The sequence below is a fragment of the Coptis chinensis genome, chromosome 6, assembly GCF_015680905.1.
Source record: "Coptis chinensis isolate HL-2020 chromosome 6, ASM1568090v1, whole genome shotgun sequence".
NCBI lineage: Eukaryota > Viridiplantae > Streptophyta > Magnoliopsida > Ranunculales > Ranunculaceae > Coptis > Coptis chinensis.
Window position 1 is genome coordinate 80,463,234 of NC_141461.1, and position 18,037 is coordinate 80,481,270.

Below are 18,037 nucleotides of genomic sequence, written 5' to 3' on the forward strand. Positions count from 1 at the left end.
TGGCCAACGAATTACTATGTAAGTTACGCTTTTGAAAAAATGCTCGAACGAAACACACTAGACCTTTTGATTTGTGTGGTGGGGGTTTAGCTTTAGATATTTTGGAAAGAGTGAAAGACAGGCCAGTCTTTAAACTAAATTGCTAATACACACAACATGATCTAAAATCACTTGTTACTTGTTAGGCATGAATTTCACTTAATGTAGGCATAATGGAGCTCGAAAACTGTGTCAAACTTCCACCATAAACCAATTCACGCATACACTTATATATTTATGTTACTGTCAAAAAATTGTCGATTTTGAAATGTAGATGATTGAATAATAAAATAGCATCAATTCTCAAAGGCTTGGCCGGACCACCGGACTGTTCGTCTATTTGGATTCTGGTCTCAAATAGGAAATACACATATCTTGAGGACCATTACAAATCCAATGGTGTGTCATTGGAGGTTTGGAATATAATATTATTTCAAACCGTATATATATATAGGGTTTAGGGTATATATATATATATAAGTTTGTTTTTAAATGCGATCAGTAACTAATTGATAGGGCGGGGTTTGAATTCGAGACTTCTGATATCATCATCCAAAGATTTTACCATTTTTACTAATTGGCACCTGTACGACAAACACCTGATTGAATTGAATATGAACTCTAAAGAGAGATTCAAATCTATATAATAAAAATCAATGGTGTGGGGGCTGTAGGGTCTCTATCCAGTGGTTGTCATTGTCTTTTAGTAAGTTGTGACATGGTAAATCCAAGTGTTTGGAGAGTTTATGTAATTTTGTTAAGGGTAATCAATACTATGGAATCTGTCCAAAAATCAACAAAAAGTCAACAATTGTGGCCGGGCTTATAAATTATTAGGTTAGCCCATAAACTGTTAGGCCTCTAATTGATTTGGGCTTATAGATAATGGGTAATTGGGATGGCCTTGGGGTTGGACTTATAAATTGAGTTGTTTATTTAGTCTTGACCAATATTTTCATACCGAAATGCGTACATGCTGCGACGGCCGCGATGAGTTGTCCGGTAGTCTTTGCGCGTCTCGAGTTCTCACGGGCCGTAGGCACGGGCATACCCTAGTATCTTATAACATAGCTAGACATGACGCTATCTTCCATAGATTTATAAGAAGTACGAAATACAAATTACACTCTGTTTGGTCACATGTGAACATAGCTGGTCTGGTTATTGTTTAAATTTTTTCTTATTTGGTGTATGCTATTGAACTACATAAATATTGTGACACCTCGTAACTAACATTGTCAATCCAGCTGGTAGTTATTGAAGTCTTAAAATAACATCACGTTGGCAATATATTTTCCTTTTGAAAGAACAATGCCAATAGAAATATTGAACATGTGGGAAATAAAATAACAATAATAAAAACATGCATAACTATTAAATATAACAACATGCGTATAGATTAAGGGGACCCTAGATTAATTAAAAAAAACGAAAGTAGTACATGATTCTCTGGCCACACTCAGAGAGTCAACATGGTGGTGTTCACAATTATTTCATTTATATTACTGTGAGATTTGTGATGATTAAACATAAGAAGAAGTACCAATTATTGTTTCTTTTTTGATTTTTCTCCTTCTTATCGGCTTTTTCCTTGATGTTCCCATCTTACAAGTTACAATGATATGGTCAATTGGTATAATCAAATTGGTTAACGCTTTCGACTGAGTGTTCAAAATTGATTAAACTTGGTCCTTTCGCTAATTTTTATTTCGTACGTTATAGGAAGGGTTCATCCCCTTTTCAACAAAAAATAAGTCTTCATTAGATATAAATAATCATATATATTAACGAAATGCAACTTAAACGACCAAAGGTATATATGACGTATCTAAGTATAGGATGGTATCAACGTAGTAACCCGTCATTTTCAATTAGGTTGACTTGTTCGATCCAATTATTGATTTTAAGATGTAGAAAAGAAGTAGGATCTTCATGTCTCGGTTGGCATATTTGATGGAATCTTATGAGAGCAAAGATCGTCAAACAAGTCCAGTTCTAGTGTATTTTGAGCTCCAAAAGGGTAAGATAGTGCAGTTTCATATAACCTAATCAGGTTCAACTAAATTTACGGCCTAACAAATTGACAATGTTCTATCTACTAGCACAACACCTATGCCTTGCCTGTTCTCAGTGCTCACTGCTCAGTGCCCAGTGCCAACTAAAGTACGTGTCTAGATGTCTTTAATTTGCAAGCGAACATATACAGTTTGGATTAGCTCGAGATATGTACAGTGCCGAAACAATGATAAGTCCAGAAGTTTAGAAAGATCTTAATCGATATTAGTTTCAAAGTCGTGACATCAATACCTACAAAGACTTTTACCAGGGCGGATGCAGGATTCTCCACAAAAAGGGGGAGGTTATCCCTCACATTAAGAGAGAAAATGAGTTGATTTATGTTTAGAGAAGTCTGAGTGCGACCCGTGTTCAGATTGGTCTTGACCCAAGCGCACCCCGCGCCTAAGCGCCTGGACATCGTCAATTTCGAAGCCGGACATCGTCCCATTCCAACATTAATTCCCCCGCCCATGCCTATTTTGGCAGGATTCTATTTTTCCGGAACCACGAGTTTTGGTTTATATGTTTGGATTTTTGGCAAAACCAAACACACGAGAGGCAGCACAAAAGTCAGAGAAAACCCAATCTTAAAAACTATCAAGATTGAGAGATAACCTTTACAGAGAGACAACCCTGTAAAGAGATAAGAGTGATCTAGTAAGGTGAGAAACTGAAAGGAGAGATTGTAATCTTCCTTCCCACTTTATAAAGAACTAGCTCTTGTGGAAGCAGACACCATTGGCCAAACCACGGTATATCTTTGTATTGTGGTTTGCATTTAATTATGTTTTACATTATTATCTATTGTTAATAGTTGTTTAGCGAGTTGGGCATGTTAGTATAGGTTGTAGTTGATATTTAGAATTTGTCTGGAGTTGAATTGTGTTCAAATACAAGTTATCTGTGTAGTGGGGAATCGATTGGTATTGGTATAAACCCCAACAAGTGGTATCAGAGTCTTGGTTAGATTAGCCTAGGGGTTATCCAAATCTTGGTCGGAAGGTGTTTGACAAAACTCCTGAGAAGATTTGAGTTTAAATAACTTGTAGAAATAGACCATTCCGTGAACACTCGCATGACGAGTCTGAATAAGAAGAACTACACCATTTGGAAAGCCAAGATGGAAGACTTGGTTTATTGTAAAGACTTGGCACAACCCATTGAGAATGGAGGAGAAAAACTGGAAGCAGTTGTTACGATTGAATGGAACAAGCTTGACAGAAAAGCAATTGGGTACATTCGACAGTGGATTGACGACAGTGTCTTTCACCATGTATCTCAAGAGACAACAGCTTTTGGCTTGTGGAAGAAACTCGAAGACCTTTATAAGAGGAAGTCGGGCGAAAACAAAGTGTTAGTCGTTAAAAAGTTTGTCGACACGAAGTACCAAGAACGTTCTTCAATGTATGAGCATCTTAACGACGTACAAAATATCATCAATCAGATGCATTTGATGAAGATTAATTTGGGAGACGAAGTTGAGGCTTTGTTTCTATTAGGCTTTCTACCCGAAACTTGGGAGACAATAGCAGTCTCTCTACACGGAGCAGCCAAGGATGGAATTGTTACTATGGAGATGGCTACTACGTCTTTGTTGAATGAGGAGACTAGAAGGAGTTCAAAAGGCAGCTCCTCTCGCTTAGAGATCCTTGTCACAGAGAAACGGGGGAGAGGTAGATACAGAAAGCCATCTCGTTCTAGAGGTGATGACAGAAGTAAATCTAGGGATGAAGCTAGAACTCCTAAGGCAGAGAGGCAATGTTACTATTGTGCCACCAACGCCACTTCTTTATATGAGTCGCGAGAACATTGAAGAGGGATGAGAAGAATAATTGTGTACATGAAGACATGGTGCAGAGGAACGAAAACACAGGCAGAGATACTACCGCACTAGTCGACGACCTAGTGGGAATTGTGTCAGATTGTGGTGTGTGCTATCTTAGTACCTCATATCAGGATACAGAGTGGGTGATAGATACAGGAGCATCCTATCACGTCACACCGCACAGAGAATTCTGCACTATCTACAGCTGTGGTGAATATGGTAAAGTGAAGATGGGTAACAGTGGTGTCTTGAAGATTATAGGCATTGGAGATGTTCATATAGAAACCAATGTCGGCTACACCTTGACACTCAAGGATATAAGACATGTCCCTGACATTCGGCTAAGCCTAATTTCAGCTGGGAAATTAGATAACGATGGCTTTGTAAACTCGTTTGGTAACGGGGTATGGAAACTGAACAGAGGTTCCATTGTAGCACCTAGAGGGAAGAAAATTTGCTCTTTACAAAACACAGGCTAGTTTGCGTAAAGCAAAAGTGAATGCGGCAGAAGAAGAAGCTTTCTCCGAAGTGTGGCACAAGAGACTGTGGTCATATGGGTATAAAAGGGATGGAAGTTCTTGCTAAGCAAAAGGCTTTCCTAGACATTAAAAGTACACATTTAAATACATGTACTCACTGTTTGGTAGGAAAGCAACACAGGGTATCTTTCCAAAGATTCATGTCTCACAAAAGGACAATGTCCTTGAACTAGTACACACAGACTTGTGTGGTCCTATAAAAGTGAAGTCACATGGGGAGGGGTTCATACTTTGTGACCTTCATTGATGATGCATCAAGAAAGATATGGGCCTATAGTTTGAAGACCAAGGATGAAGTACTTGGCGTGTTTAAGAAATTCTACAACATGGTGGAAAGAGAGACTATGAAGTTGTTGAAGTGTATTCGCTCAGATAGTGGGGGTGAGTACATTGGGCCGTTTGAAAAGTATTGCCAGAGTCATGGGATTCGTCATGAGCAGACTGTTCCCAAGACATCGCAACAGAATGGAATAGCAAAAAGAATGAACCGTACCATTGTAGAGAGGAGGAGATGCATGCTGTCTCACTCTAAGCTACCTATAACCTACTAGGTAGAAGCAATGCATACAGTCGTGCATGTGATCAACCTATCGCCATCAAAGCCTCTGAATAGTGACTATCCAGAGAGAGTATAGTTAGGCAGAGATGTTGATTATGGATACTTGAGGGTATTTGGGTGCAGGGCATTTGCGCATATTCTGAAAGATGAGAGATCCAAGCTTGATAACAAAGTCAAGCAGTGCATTTTTTTGGGTTATGGAGATAAAAAGTTTGGTTACAAACTCTATGATCCGATTAACAAGAAGGTAATCCAAAGTCGAGATGTTGTATTCTTGGAAGACGAAACCGTAGCAAACTTTGAGGAGGGTGAGAAGCTACAGGCTTTCACCAATGATTTTGTTGATTCAGAACCAGAAGTTCCTACTGTAGAACGTGCAGAAGGCATTGAGAATGCAAAGAACCATGAGCTTGAAGCTCATGATGAGAATCGTATTGCTCATATATATATGGGATAGAACCTATTGGTATAGTAGATGTAGATGAGATGCATGAACCACCACCAGAGCAAGCAGAAGTGCATCCTCCTGAGGCACCAGCAGATGGGGCAAGGAGGTCGAACAGAGAGAAACTAGCTTCAACCAGGTATCCACCATATACGTACTTGCTACTATCGGATGGTGGAGAACCTATGTACTATCAAGAGGCACTTGAAGGTATAGACAAATAAAAGTGGTTGAAGGCCATGCATGACGAAATGGATTCTTTGCATAAAAATCACACTTATGAGTTAGTTGAGAAACCGCAAGGACGAAAAATTCTCAAGAATAAGTGGATATACAAAGTCAAGCATGAGGAGAACAATCCTCACCCAAGGCACAAAGCTCGCCTTGTTGTGAAGGGATTCGGCCAAAGAAAAGGGATTGAATTTGATAAGATTTTTTCTCCTGTAGTGAAGATGACTTCTATCCGGGTGGTATTGGGTATGACCGCAAGTATGAACCTAGAAGTTGAGCAGCTAGATGTTAAGACAGTTTTTCTTCATGGAGACCTTGAAGAAGATGTCTACATAGACCAGCCATAGGGGTTTGAGGTCAAAGGCAAGGAGCACCTAGTATGTAAGCTGATAAAGAGTTTGTATGGGTTGAAGCAGGCACCGAGGCAGTGGTACATAAAGTTTGATTCCTTTATGGCGAAGCAAGAATACAAGAAGTCTGCTTCCGATCATTATGTGTTTGTTCAGAGATTTCCAGATGGGGATTTCATAGTGTTATTGCTGTATGTGGATGATATGTTGATAGTTGGCCCAAACATCAACAAGATATCCAAGCTGAAGAAAGACTTGAGTAAGTCTTTTGAGATGAAAGATTTGGGTCAAGCAAGGCAGATACTTGGGATGCAGATCACTCGAGACAGAAAGAGTGGGAAGTTGTGGCTTTCTCAAGAAAGCTACATTGAAAAGGTGTTGAAGAGATTCAACCACTACACCATAACAGGCTATTTACAACGGCAGAAAAGCGTTGCTAATAATTTTTGCAACGCTTTTTAAGCAATGCAAATATGGTTTGGGTAAATTGTTGGAAATATTTGCAACGGTTAAAGAGCATTGCAAACAAAAATTTCCAATAGTTATTAACCGTTACAAACAGAAATTTTCAACGCTTATTAACCGTTGCAATAATGATTTGTAACGCTTTTTATACCAACGGTTCTTAACCGTTGCAAAGTTGTTAGTTAATTTTTTTTTAAAAAAATCAGTTTGTTCCTGCCAATTCATTTGTAACGGTTATAAACCGTTACTGATGGGTTGCTGATAAAAAAAATAAAAAAATTCTCATATTTTGTAGCAACCAGCTAAATCTACAAAAAAATGCCCCTCTTGCACCATATAAAAAAATCATAAATTCTTATTTACACTAAATTTATCCTATACACAATATGCATTTTTATACCATTTTACAAAGAAACCATAATATACATGGGAAAAAAAACTTATAAAGTACTAAACTAATCTAACCATATACATTCACAACTTTGAGTGATTTTCTAAACCTCACAAACTTATTGTTGGACTATCACCATAAAAGAAGTTTTTCGTACCATAATCCTAAACAAGAGATAACAGCTTGCGTTGTTGAAAACCATACGCCCATTTACTTCCACAGATGCTCCAAAAAAGGTCCTAGCAAAGTTTGCAATTAAATACAAATCACGGATGAATATTATCAAGAGCTCTTATGAGATGAAGCCTTCCTAGCTTCCAGTAGTTCTTTTACTCTCTTCGTAGCCATTGATGCTTTTTCAGTCTTCCTTTGCAAAACTTGAAGTATAAGCAAAATGCGTAAATAAAAAGCATTGATTGCACACTTATAAAAAATTTAGACGTATATGGAACTAACCATCTTTTGCCCTCTGATTTAGAGCCAACAGCTTATGAATCTCATACTCATACCTCCTTCCTTCCTTTTTGAGCTATGACAGTAAAATCACATTACACAAACTCAAAACCCTAGCATATTAGGAAATCCAAAAGGAACACGAATATATGCAATAATACAGATATATGCAGATAAAATAAAGCTGACTCTAGATAGTTTTAAGGGTTATTTAGCTTTTGGGCCCAATTATAATTGGATAATTTGCGTTTGGTCACCAATTGATCGTTTATTAGACATTGGGCCAAAATTGATGGTGATCCGTCCATACTTTTTGAAATGGCTAATTTACCCTTACATGTGTACTACAAATTATTCAAATGAACGGGCAGAGATCAACGGCCAGCACAATCTTATATCCTGTCCGTTTAGTTGTAACACGTGTCGTAATCTCTCACTACCTATCCTATTAGCGAGAAAAACACTCAGTTAACCGCTCTCTCACCAATTAATAAAGTCGTTTCCTATTGTCTTTTACGTTCAAATTATCAGATAGCAAGATGGCAACAACAACAGCAGCCTACTTTTTCAATTGCTTCTGTTGCTTATAGTGAACTCAAGGATCAAAAGCAAAGTCCTTTGGTGTGACATTCAACTCAGGAAACTCTCTTAAGAGTTTCAGTGGTCTGAAGGCAGAGTCATCGGTAAGATGCGAATCTGAAACTTCTTTCTTTGGCAAGGAAAGCAGTGCTACACTTCAAGCCTCATTCGCCCCAAGTGCTGAAAAGCAAGCCCAGAATTTTGAGAACCGTCTCCAACCTCAGGCTTCAACTTTCAAAGTTGCTATTCTCGGAGCTGCTGGTGGGATTGGACAACCTCTTGCCAACATTGTGAAGATCCTGGTTGAGGCTGTTTTGGACAACTGTCCAGATGTTTTTATCCACATCATCAGCAACCCAGTCAACTCCACAATACCAATTGCTGCGGAAATACTCAAGCAAAAGGGTGTGTACAATCCAAAGAAGCTATTTGGTGTTACAACTCCAGATGTTGTTAGGGCGAACACTTTTGTTGCACACAAAAAGAACCTAAGGCTCATTGATGTAGATGTCCCAGTTGTGGGAGGACATGCTGGAATTACTATTCTACCTTTGTTGTCGAAGATAAGACCAGCTACAAACTTTACAAGTCAAGAAATTAAAGAGCTAACAGTGAGGATCCAGAACTTTACAAGTCTATGAGTGCTCATTCGTCCAGTCAGACCTTACTGAGCTACCATTCTTTGCATATAAGATTAAGCTCAGTAAAAATGGGGTGGAAGTCGTGATATCTTTGGATGTCCAAGGGTTGACTGAATATGAGACAAATGCTCTGGAAGCTTTCAAGCTAGAGCTTCAGTCAAGCATTGAGAAGGGTGTGGCATTTGCACGTAAAAGCAAGCGACCCGGCAAAGATCGAAAGAGTCAAATAATAAACTAGCATACAAGCAGTAATGACCTAGCTAATGGGTTTTCGTGAAAGAATAAGAAGAAGTTCAAACAATTTTTGCATCCACCATTGATTGAAAAAAACTTCGGATATTTAATTGAAAAAAGACTTCTAGCGATATTTAATTGGGACTGTTGGATCAAATCTCAGATCTCACCGTTATTTTGATGATATTTGAAAAGTCTCATGTAAACACGTGCAAGGGTGTTTTAGGCATTACACAAAAGCTATTTTTGGGCCCAACGGTAAAATCACAGAAAACACAAAGTCAATGCAGTCAACCGTTAATTTTGGCCCAATGTCTAATAAATGATTAATTGGTGACCAAACACAAATTATCCGATTATAATTGGGCCCAAAAGTTAAATATAATAAGCAGGAATGACTAACTTGGAGAATTAAAAAGATAGCCAAAATATATAGTTAGCTAGTGCAAGCAAGAAATAAGTTAATATCTTCACATCTTCATGTTGTCATCTCTATGAAGAAGCAAACACCAAAAGTCCAAACTAAACAAGAAACCAATTCTCGTGCATCCGAAAAATATAAATACACAAAAAAAGGGATAAATATAGAGTTAGTGACAAGTTCCTGATTTTCGTAAACACAAATGTCTTTTGCCATAATGCAGAGGTACACTTAAAACTACATCATGTCATTTGAAAACCAGATAGTGCAAAAAAATTGGGTTCATTAAAAAACTTCTATGCTGGTTAATCAATCAACTTTAACAAGGGACAACCATGATTTAAATAAAGAACCTCTAGACTAATCTATATTAATCAACTACAGACGACAATGGTCAACTGTAATTTGTAAACAAAGAATACACCACTTATAAGCATACATAGCGAAAGCTAACTTGTTTTGCCTAAAAACTAGTGCTTACCTGACGAACTTCTTTCTCTCGTGAAGCTTTCCACAATCTAAATTGCTCCAATTCTTGCTTTATTTTATGCTGCAATTGAACCTGTATAATGCATATTGTGAATGGCTGTAAGAAGCTGGGAGAAAATTTTCCAACTATGTATAAATCTAGCAACAACAACAAATACCTTTTGAGTCTTTATTCTATGAATTTCATCCTGCAACTGTTTTGCAGCTTTATCACTTTTCTGTTTTTGCCTCAGGAGTTGAGATTGTGCATCTTGCTTCTTCTTCAACTCGACACACTGTAAAAGAGGTAAAACTAATCAAAATAGCTAGATAGGACGATACCAAATATAAAAACAAAAAGAAAGTGAAGCATGGAAGTTTTACCTATGCTTCAAGGAAATTCAATTTTTGCAAATATGTTTCCTTCAATTTTTGAGCTCCATCGTTAGATGCAGAAGATATGTTTGAAATGTTTGATCTTAGGTCATCAATCTCCCTCTATCAATATAAAAAAGAGATAAAGGTTAATTGTATTTGTGAAGTATGTTAATGACAATGCCTCCTTTTGTGTGTGAGATGTGGTATATGGATGATGTAGATAGATGATGGTCATTGAACAAAAAGAAGCGTATCAAAACCTAATTATCCCTCAATAAGTAAAGGATGAGTAGGGTATCGTTCCACTTTTAAGTGTATGTTTATATAAAGGACAGGACTGGAAAGGGGGTTTAAGGGATTCAAAACTATAATTGTAGAGATTTTAGATTCTAATGCAAAACTAAACTAAACTAACTAAACTTATACTAAAGCTAAGAATTGGAAATAGGGAAAGAATATGAGAGAGATAGATTCAAGAGATTCAAATCCACCAATGCTTTTGATTCAATGACTTTTAGCTTCATGTTGTTCTCCAAGTAGACTACAATTGGGCAATCGAGCGAGTACCGATGCCTTTTTGGGTGAAACATCGTTAAACAATTAACTCTACTTAAGGTTGTTCCTATGTTCATGTTACTAGTATCTTCTTTCCTTTTATGTGAGCTTGGGCAGCTATTCAATGAATCACCATCTAAGGCAAACACAAGGAATACTTCCCTTACTCTAAAACACTACACAATTAGAACAAAAGTAGAGAATAATAGTATAATATTCAATTACAATAAATAAAACTCTATTCTAGCATTATATTCAATTGCAATAAATAAAAGCATGTTACTAGCAAATATTCAATTGCAATAAATAAAACCCTAAACTAGCATGATATTCAATTGTAATAAATAAAAACCTTAATCTATACTTCCATCCCTTGGTGTGGGCAATGGAACTAATAACTAAAACATAAAGAACTAACCGATTGAAGAACATCATGAACCGTAAGAATCATTAAACCTTAAGCACTGGCTTCATCTCCTCCCTTGAAGGAGAAGATTAGTCTTCCATATAGAAGGAAGAACACGAAGAACGAGAAGAAGAAGAGTTGAAGAACATAAGACTAGAAAGACTAATTTATTAAGACTCAGCTAGTTAAAACCGATCTTTTATTATTAATCTCTCTTTGCCTCAAGTTCTGGAGACAAGAATATAAGTGAATTGGCCCATTACATGAGGCACTTAGGTCCTCTATTTATAGGGGTTACAATGAGCTCTAGAAGCATTCCAAACCATCATTTGTTTCCTAATACAAATAGACTTCTTTCAGAGTCCAACTTCATGTCCAAAACTGAGAAGGAATTGGCAATAGTGTCGATTCATGCGTCTAGACTCATTATCCATGCGTCTCAGACTCAAGCAATGCATCTGGACTCACAATCTATGCGTCCCAAATGTGAGCATTGAGTCCAGACTCACGATCCATGAGTCTCAGACTCAGAAGTCTATTTTCCCTTTTCTGCTATATCCTTCTATCCTCTTTTGCGGGCTTTGGTCCAAGCAACGAATCCTTTGGCCTTGGGCTTCCAAATAGGCTTTAAAATAGGTCCAAGTTGCATCTTTAATAGCTCCAATTCCTTGGCCTTCTCCATGATTGTCCACGGGCTTCCCATGTGATTCTTAATGCTCCGAATTGCTCCATTTTACCCCTTTTTCTCTAATATTCTACAAAACTCTCTTTTTCACCTGTAGAATCTTAAAACACAACTTATAAACACTATTAGTCCGCTAAGATGGCTAAACAAGAGGCATAATCGAGGGTTAAATAACACTTTTTGAGCACTTATCACAACTCCCAACTAGCCATTTGCTAGTCTCTTAGCAAATAAGATAAAAAATAGATAAGTGATCAAAATCACATCCTAATAACAAAAATAAAATCCTAACTCATTTTCGCAGGCATCGCGATTGCGTTTACCATATGCAACAAGACTTTAAACCTTTAAGTTCCCCAAAAAGGACGAGTTACAGTCTTGTGAGGGTTTTCAGGTGATATACCCACAAAATCAATCAATAGCATGTTCAAGAATGATAGTATTTTTCAGAGAGAGAAATTCCTTACCCACTTAGTGCTTACTCCAACAGACGGTATCCATTGCTAACTACATTGCTGCAAAGACTCATAGATTATGATGGGAGATAGTAAAAATTGACAAAATTCTCAATCAAGGCTTATGTGTGTACTTAGTCAATCTCCTATACTCTCCTATCCAAGAAACGGAATCCCTAGTTTACCATAGGTATATAATCTCGACTTTCAATCCTCACCGGTCATACTCTCAGAAAAGAATCTCTCAGAAGATGGTCTACTATTTTACCTCATCTATGTGGGGAAAAGAATAATGCATATGAACATCCCACATACTACTTTGAAAAACAAACTTCTGAATAAAAGTAGTCTCATGGAAAGAATGTCAATCACATATGAAGTGTCGGGTCCTTCACTTTAGCATCCTCTCACCTATTCTAGACTTAGGTACCATCTTGTAGTGATAAGCCATGGGTTGTAACTTGGCTTGGGTATTGGTTTATGAAGGAAAGGTAAAAAGGATTCTAAGGTTGTTTCTGAAAAACACTAAGGGTTTTGCTTCTTTCTTTGGAAGATTTCTTCAAATTCTGTATTGCAGAAAAAATTCTTCCTTTCTCTTAGCTTTTCCATACATTCTTTTTTTTTTTTTTTTTTTTTAAGCTCAGTGGTATATCCTTGATTAGTACTGGATATGCTTGTTTTCCACTAGCTTCTTTCACTTTGAACAGAATGATGGTCTTCATTGTATCTCTCTGATATTTCCTTGTAATCTTCCTTTTGTGGTCCTTGTTCCTCCTTGTGCCCCTCGTATTCTCAGAAACATATGGGTATGGCTGATAAAGATTTTGGCTATACTCCTTGTCTGGAGTTGGGTAAAGGATAAAGGGTTTTGGAAGAAAATGGCTTATTGTAAGGCTCAAAAGGGTTTAACATGATGGTCTTACTAGGTGGGATAAAGGCTGAATGGGTTCACTACTTGGCTTATCAAGATGATGATACTGTTTGAATAGACTACAAGACCTAATGGCTATCTCCCAGTTGATGTCACTTCGTGATTAACCAAATCAACAAATAATGAGACTATATTACAACGACATAAAGAACTGAAAGATGTTGAGTCACTAAGACTTCGGATTTTTCTCGTAAGAACTCTCCAAAAAATGGGTATAAAGCTCAAGTCTCACAGGCTAAGTCTAAAAATTCTACTTCCAGTTTACTAGGGGTTTAAATCTCTCTTCTAGCAAAAGTACACAAAACTGACTAAATACTATGGTGGTGCCTTGATGAATAATTCTATCAACAAGAACTATGTCCGAGCATAATAAATAGTCTAATCGGTAATGAAATCAATAATATCAACTATCTATCAAACTCAACACTAAGAAGTATAGAATATATATCCTAGACTCATCATTAAAATTCATTTTTCTCATGCTACTGATATAGAAACACAAATATATTTTTTTTTTGAAAACTAATTTTCGAAATTCATTTCTCAAGTACACCCTCCCCCTACTTATGCATGCATTGACCTCAATGTATAAAGAAGTAAATGAAATGGATGAGAAAAAGGTAGGATATTACCATTGATGCCGAATTTTTAGGTTTTTTTACGTCAGATCCCCAAGACGTAATGTATTATCAATTTGAAGTGAGGAGATCAGATTTTCTTACCCAAATCTGACGAATGTTTGGAGGACGAGGAGGTCTCACCTTGTGGGTTGTTAAAAATACTCTTTGATATGCTTGAAAGATTACTGGTGAAGTTGCTTCTCTACCTTGAACTATTTCAGGTCTGATGATTATGTGATAGGCCTTGTGGTTCCCCTGTGTAGAAGATTGACGAAAATCTTTCTTTCTAACAGGACAATAGTATCGATGTGCCTTTTACCACCACAAGAATGATAATGGATGTCCGGGCTGACTACGCCAAGGTGGGCGCGACTGGTTTCACATACTTCTCTCGTTCGGACAATAATGGTGTAGAAGAAGCAACGGTGTAATGCTTCTTATCAATATGGTTCACTTTCTCGCTTGAAGACTCATTTCAGTTTCTAGATTCATTTGTTTTCCAAAACTTCTTTAAAGGTGATTCTCTAGTAACTGATTTTTCTCAAGCGTAAGTATGTTGTTCATCCCGAAATGTAGAGTTCATCTTCTCAAGGTATGATACTCTCTACCAATTTTCCATTATGCTCACTTAAATCCTGAATTTTTTTCTGAGATTCCAAGAACATGGCTAGCAACGCCTCGTGGGTGGGGTTCTCGGGTTCATCACAGTTTTACAGTAGATTGAGCACTCTCAATTGTATCTTGAATGGGACCTAATTCTTGTATCATGCTATCAAGGAAGTACACCTCTCCACCTTCGGTGTCATCACAATCCTTATGCAACAAGTGAAAGATATTTATGTCCATGGACATTTTACCAAAGTTTATCTTCATTTCACCGTTGTGACAATTTATCAAAGCTTTTGCGGTAGCGAGGAAAGGTCGGCCTAGAATAATTGGAATTTTATCAAAGGCCTCCTTGGTGTCTATTACAATGAAATCCACTGTATAGTAGAAATCAGCTACTTGAACAAGAACATCCTTAACTATACCTCTGGGAATCTTGGTAGAGTGGTCAGCTAACTTCAATTTGACTTGTGTAGGCTTTAGGTTTTCCAGGCCCAACGCTTGGTACACATGATATGGCAAGAGATTAACACTAGCACCAAGGTCTAAAAGAGCATTACCCGTAAATTTTTCTCCTATCTTGCATGATATTGTAGGACTTCCCCGGATCTTTGAGCTTGATTGGAGCTTGGTCGATGGATAATAGATGTTGTTTGTCCAGCTAGAAACGCTCGCTTTGGAACATGAGTACTTTTCTTTATGTTGCATGCATCCTTCAAGAATTTGGCATATGATGGCAACTGCTTGATTGCTTTGAAAAAGGGGATATTGATGTTATCTTTCTCAAATGCCTCCTTCATCTCTAAAAATTGGTTGTCCTTTTTGCTTTGAACAAAACAACATAGGAAAAGGTGACTTTGGTACAAACACATCAGCATGTGTTTGCTCTTCTTTCTCTTTGGCTTTCTTGCATATCTTGTCTTGGTCATCTTGACAAATGGGAGTGGAAAGGATTTCCCCCACTTCCTTTTGCACTTCATTTGAAATCTTGACCGATTGCTCTGTAGCAATGTCATCATGAGAAGGTAAGTCAACCTTGTTGTCTATCTTTAATCCTAATCTGAGAGTAGTAACTGAGCTGACATGATCATGGAGATGATCAGTACTAGAAGTTGTCCCAATGTGGCATACATCTTCACTCTTCAATATTGGTTCCAATATGCTAGGTTGAGTGGCTTGTGTCTTTACAGACAAAGCAGTGGTGAGTTGGTCGACCTTAGCCTCTAGAGACTCCATTCTAGAACATTGACTTGCCTCGAGATTGCTAGGAGATTGAGCTGATCACGCAATAAAGCTCTAGAACACTTTCAAACTTCTGATTTTTTCTGTGATAGCAAAGTAATCGCATTCTCCGTGTTGGCGGTGTCGGCATAATTTCTCCTAGGATCGGGCACTAACTCTCCACTTTGTATTGGAATTTTGTTGAGAGTATAATTGTTGTTGAGGGACCAACTGTGAAACTTGACTTGTCTCGTAGAATATAACTTTAATCTTGAGAACCTAGGGGTCCAAAGATTCTGTCCAATAATTACCTTGAAAGTTATTACCACCTTGGTTGGGCCTCAAAATGAGTTTATATTGTACTCTCAACCGATGCATGTTGATAGTAACCGGACATTCTAGAGTTGCATGGGAAGTGTCCCAACGGACTTCGCGATATTGGCTAGCTTTGCATGACCGGGAGAGATTTATCTTGAGACTTGTTGAACTTGGAGGGATTCATAGAGAACCGATTAAATTTCTTACTCGAGTTTCAATCTTTGGTGGCCGGCTAGCCAATGTAGACTTCAGTTCTTGATCCGATTGTTCATGTGCTTGGTAACCAAATTGCTTTGGCTCCCCCCATGCTAGCGACATCCTCGTTTGCTAGTAGTCCATCATTGTGTTTCTTCACTAAATTCTCGAGAAAGTTGTAAGCTTCCTCTCCATCCATCGATGTAAAGTTGCCTTTGTGCATTGGATCATCATCTGCTTGTTCATCATCGAGAGTCCTCGATAGAAAAATGAGCAAGTGTGCTCTTATCGTATCCATGATGTGGACATGAGACTAGCGATTATTGAATTTCTCCCAGCTTTGATGATATTCTTGATCACCTTCCCTTTGAAATTGTTGATGGCTTCTGCGCAAGATTCCGCCTTACGGGGTGGGTAGAACTTGTTCATAAACTTTGTTCTCAACTTCTCCCAGTTGTCTATTGAATTGATCGGCTGTGCAGTTAACCATTCAGATGCTTTACCTTCGAGTGAGAGTGGGAACAAAATGATTTTGATACTCTCATCCCTGATATTCTGGTTCTTGAAAGTTCTGAGGACTGATAGAAATTTGCTCATGTGAACATAAGGCTGAACATTGTCTGAACCGTTGAACTTTGGAAGCATAGAGATTACTGATGCTCTAAGCTCAAACTGGTTAGCTTCTATTTCTGGAAAAACAATACTACTAGGTGGGTCTCCAATGATTGGCGAATAGAAATCGCTCAACTTCTTCCTCTGTTGTGCTTGCATGGGTGGGATAGCTTCAGGATTATTGGTGTCCAAAACACCTCCATCATTGCGTGCGGCCATTATATCAATCCTGTCTAGTATTCTTGCTATGCAAAGATGATGAAAACTATTCTATTATGCTTGAATGCAATTAAACTAATATGCAACTATTCTAAATTATACTAATATGCAAAACTACTTTCCTTCAACTTGGTTGGGCTTTGCAGCTAGTATCTCGCCCATTGTCTAAAGTTGTCTCTTCTAGGGTTATGGTGAATCACTTGGATTGCTTAAGTACCACGTCCCACAGACGATAGTCCGTTTGTCAAGATTCAGACAAGAAACACTGTAGTTTGATATTTCATTTGTGTTGGCTTACAACTTCAATTGTTGAAAAGATCCTAAATGCAATTATACTAGAAAATAATAAAACTAAACTATGATGCAACTAAACTAAGAAAGCAATAAAAAGAATGAAGATTCAACTAACCTGGATGGTAGATCTTGTCTTCGAGATGTCCTTCAAGTTTCTCTCTTTTTCAAAAAGATGGATGATACGGCTAAAATTACCTTAAGATCCAAACTTCTAATCTTGAAAGAAAATGTTAAACATAAACAACTTAAAATGGCAGCGACGCCATTTGACACTCTTTCCTAGGGCTACAATTAATTATATCCCCGGCAGCGGCGCCATTGACCACCTTTTTTTGTGTGAGATGTGGTATATGGATGATGTAGATAGATGATGGTTGTTGAACAAAAAGAAGCGTATCCAAACCTAATTATCCCTCAATAAGTAAAGGATGAGTAGGGTATCGTTCCACTTTTAAGTGTATGTTTATATGAAGGACAGGACTGGAAATGGGGTTTAAGGGATTAAAAACTATAATTGTAGAGATTTTAGATTATAATGCTAAACTAAACTAAACTAAACTAACTAAACTTATACTAAAGTTAAGAATTGGAAATAGGGAAAGAATATGAGAGAGATAGATTCAAGAGATTCAAATCCACCAATGTTTTTGATTCAATGACTTTTTGCTTCATGTTGTTCTCCAAGTAGACTACAATTGGGCAATCGAAATGAGTCATAGATGCCTTTAGGTGAAACATCGTTAAACAATTAACTCTACTTAAGGTTGTTCCTATGTTCATGTTACTAGTATCTTCTTTCCTTTTATGTGAGCTTGGGCAACTATTCAATGAATCACCATCTAAG

At 37.6% G+C, this 18,037-nt stretch overlaps 1 pseudogene; it reads left to right on the forward strand.

The window, feature by feature from the left end:
• Positions 1-8,813, forward strand: part of LOC147494732 (malate dehydrogenase, chloroplastic pseudogene) — a 40,224-nt pseudogene extending 31,411 nt beyond the window's left edge.
• Positions 8,814-18,037: the final 9,224 nt, after the last annotated feature.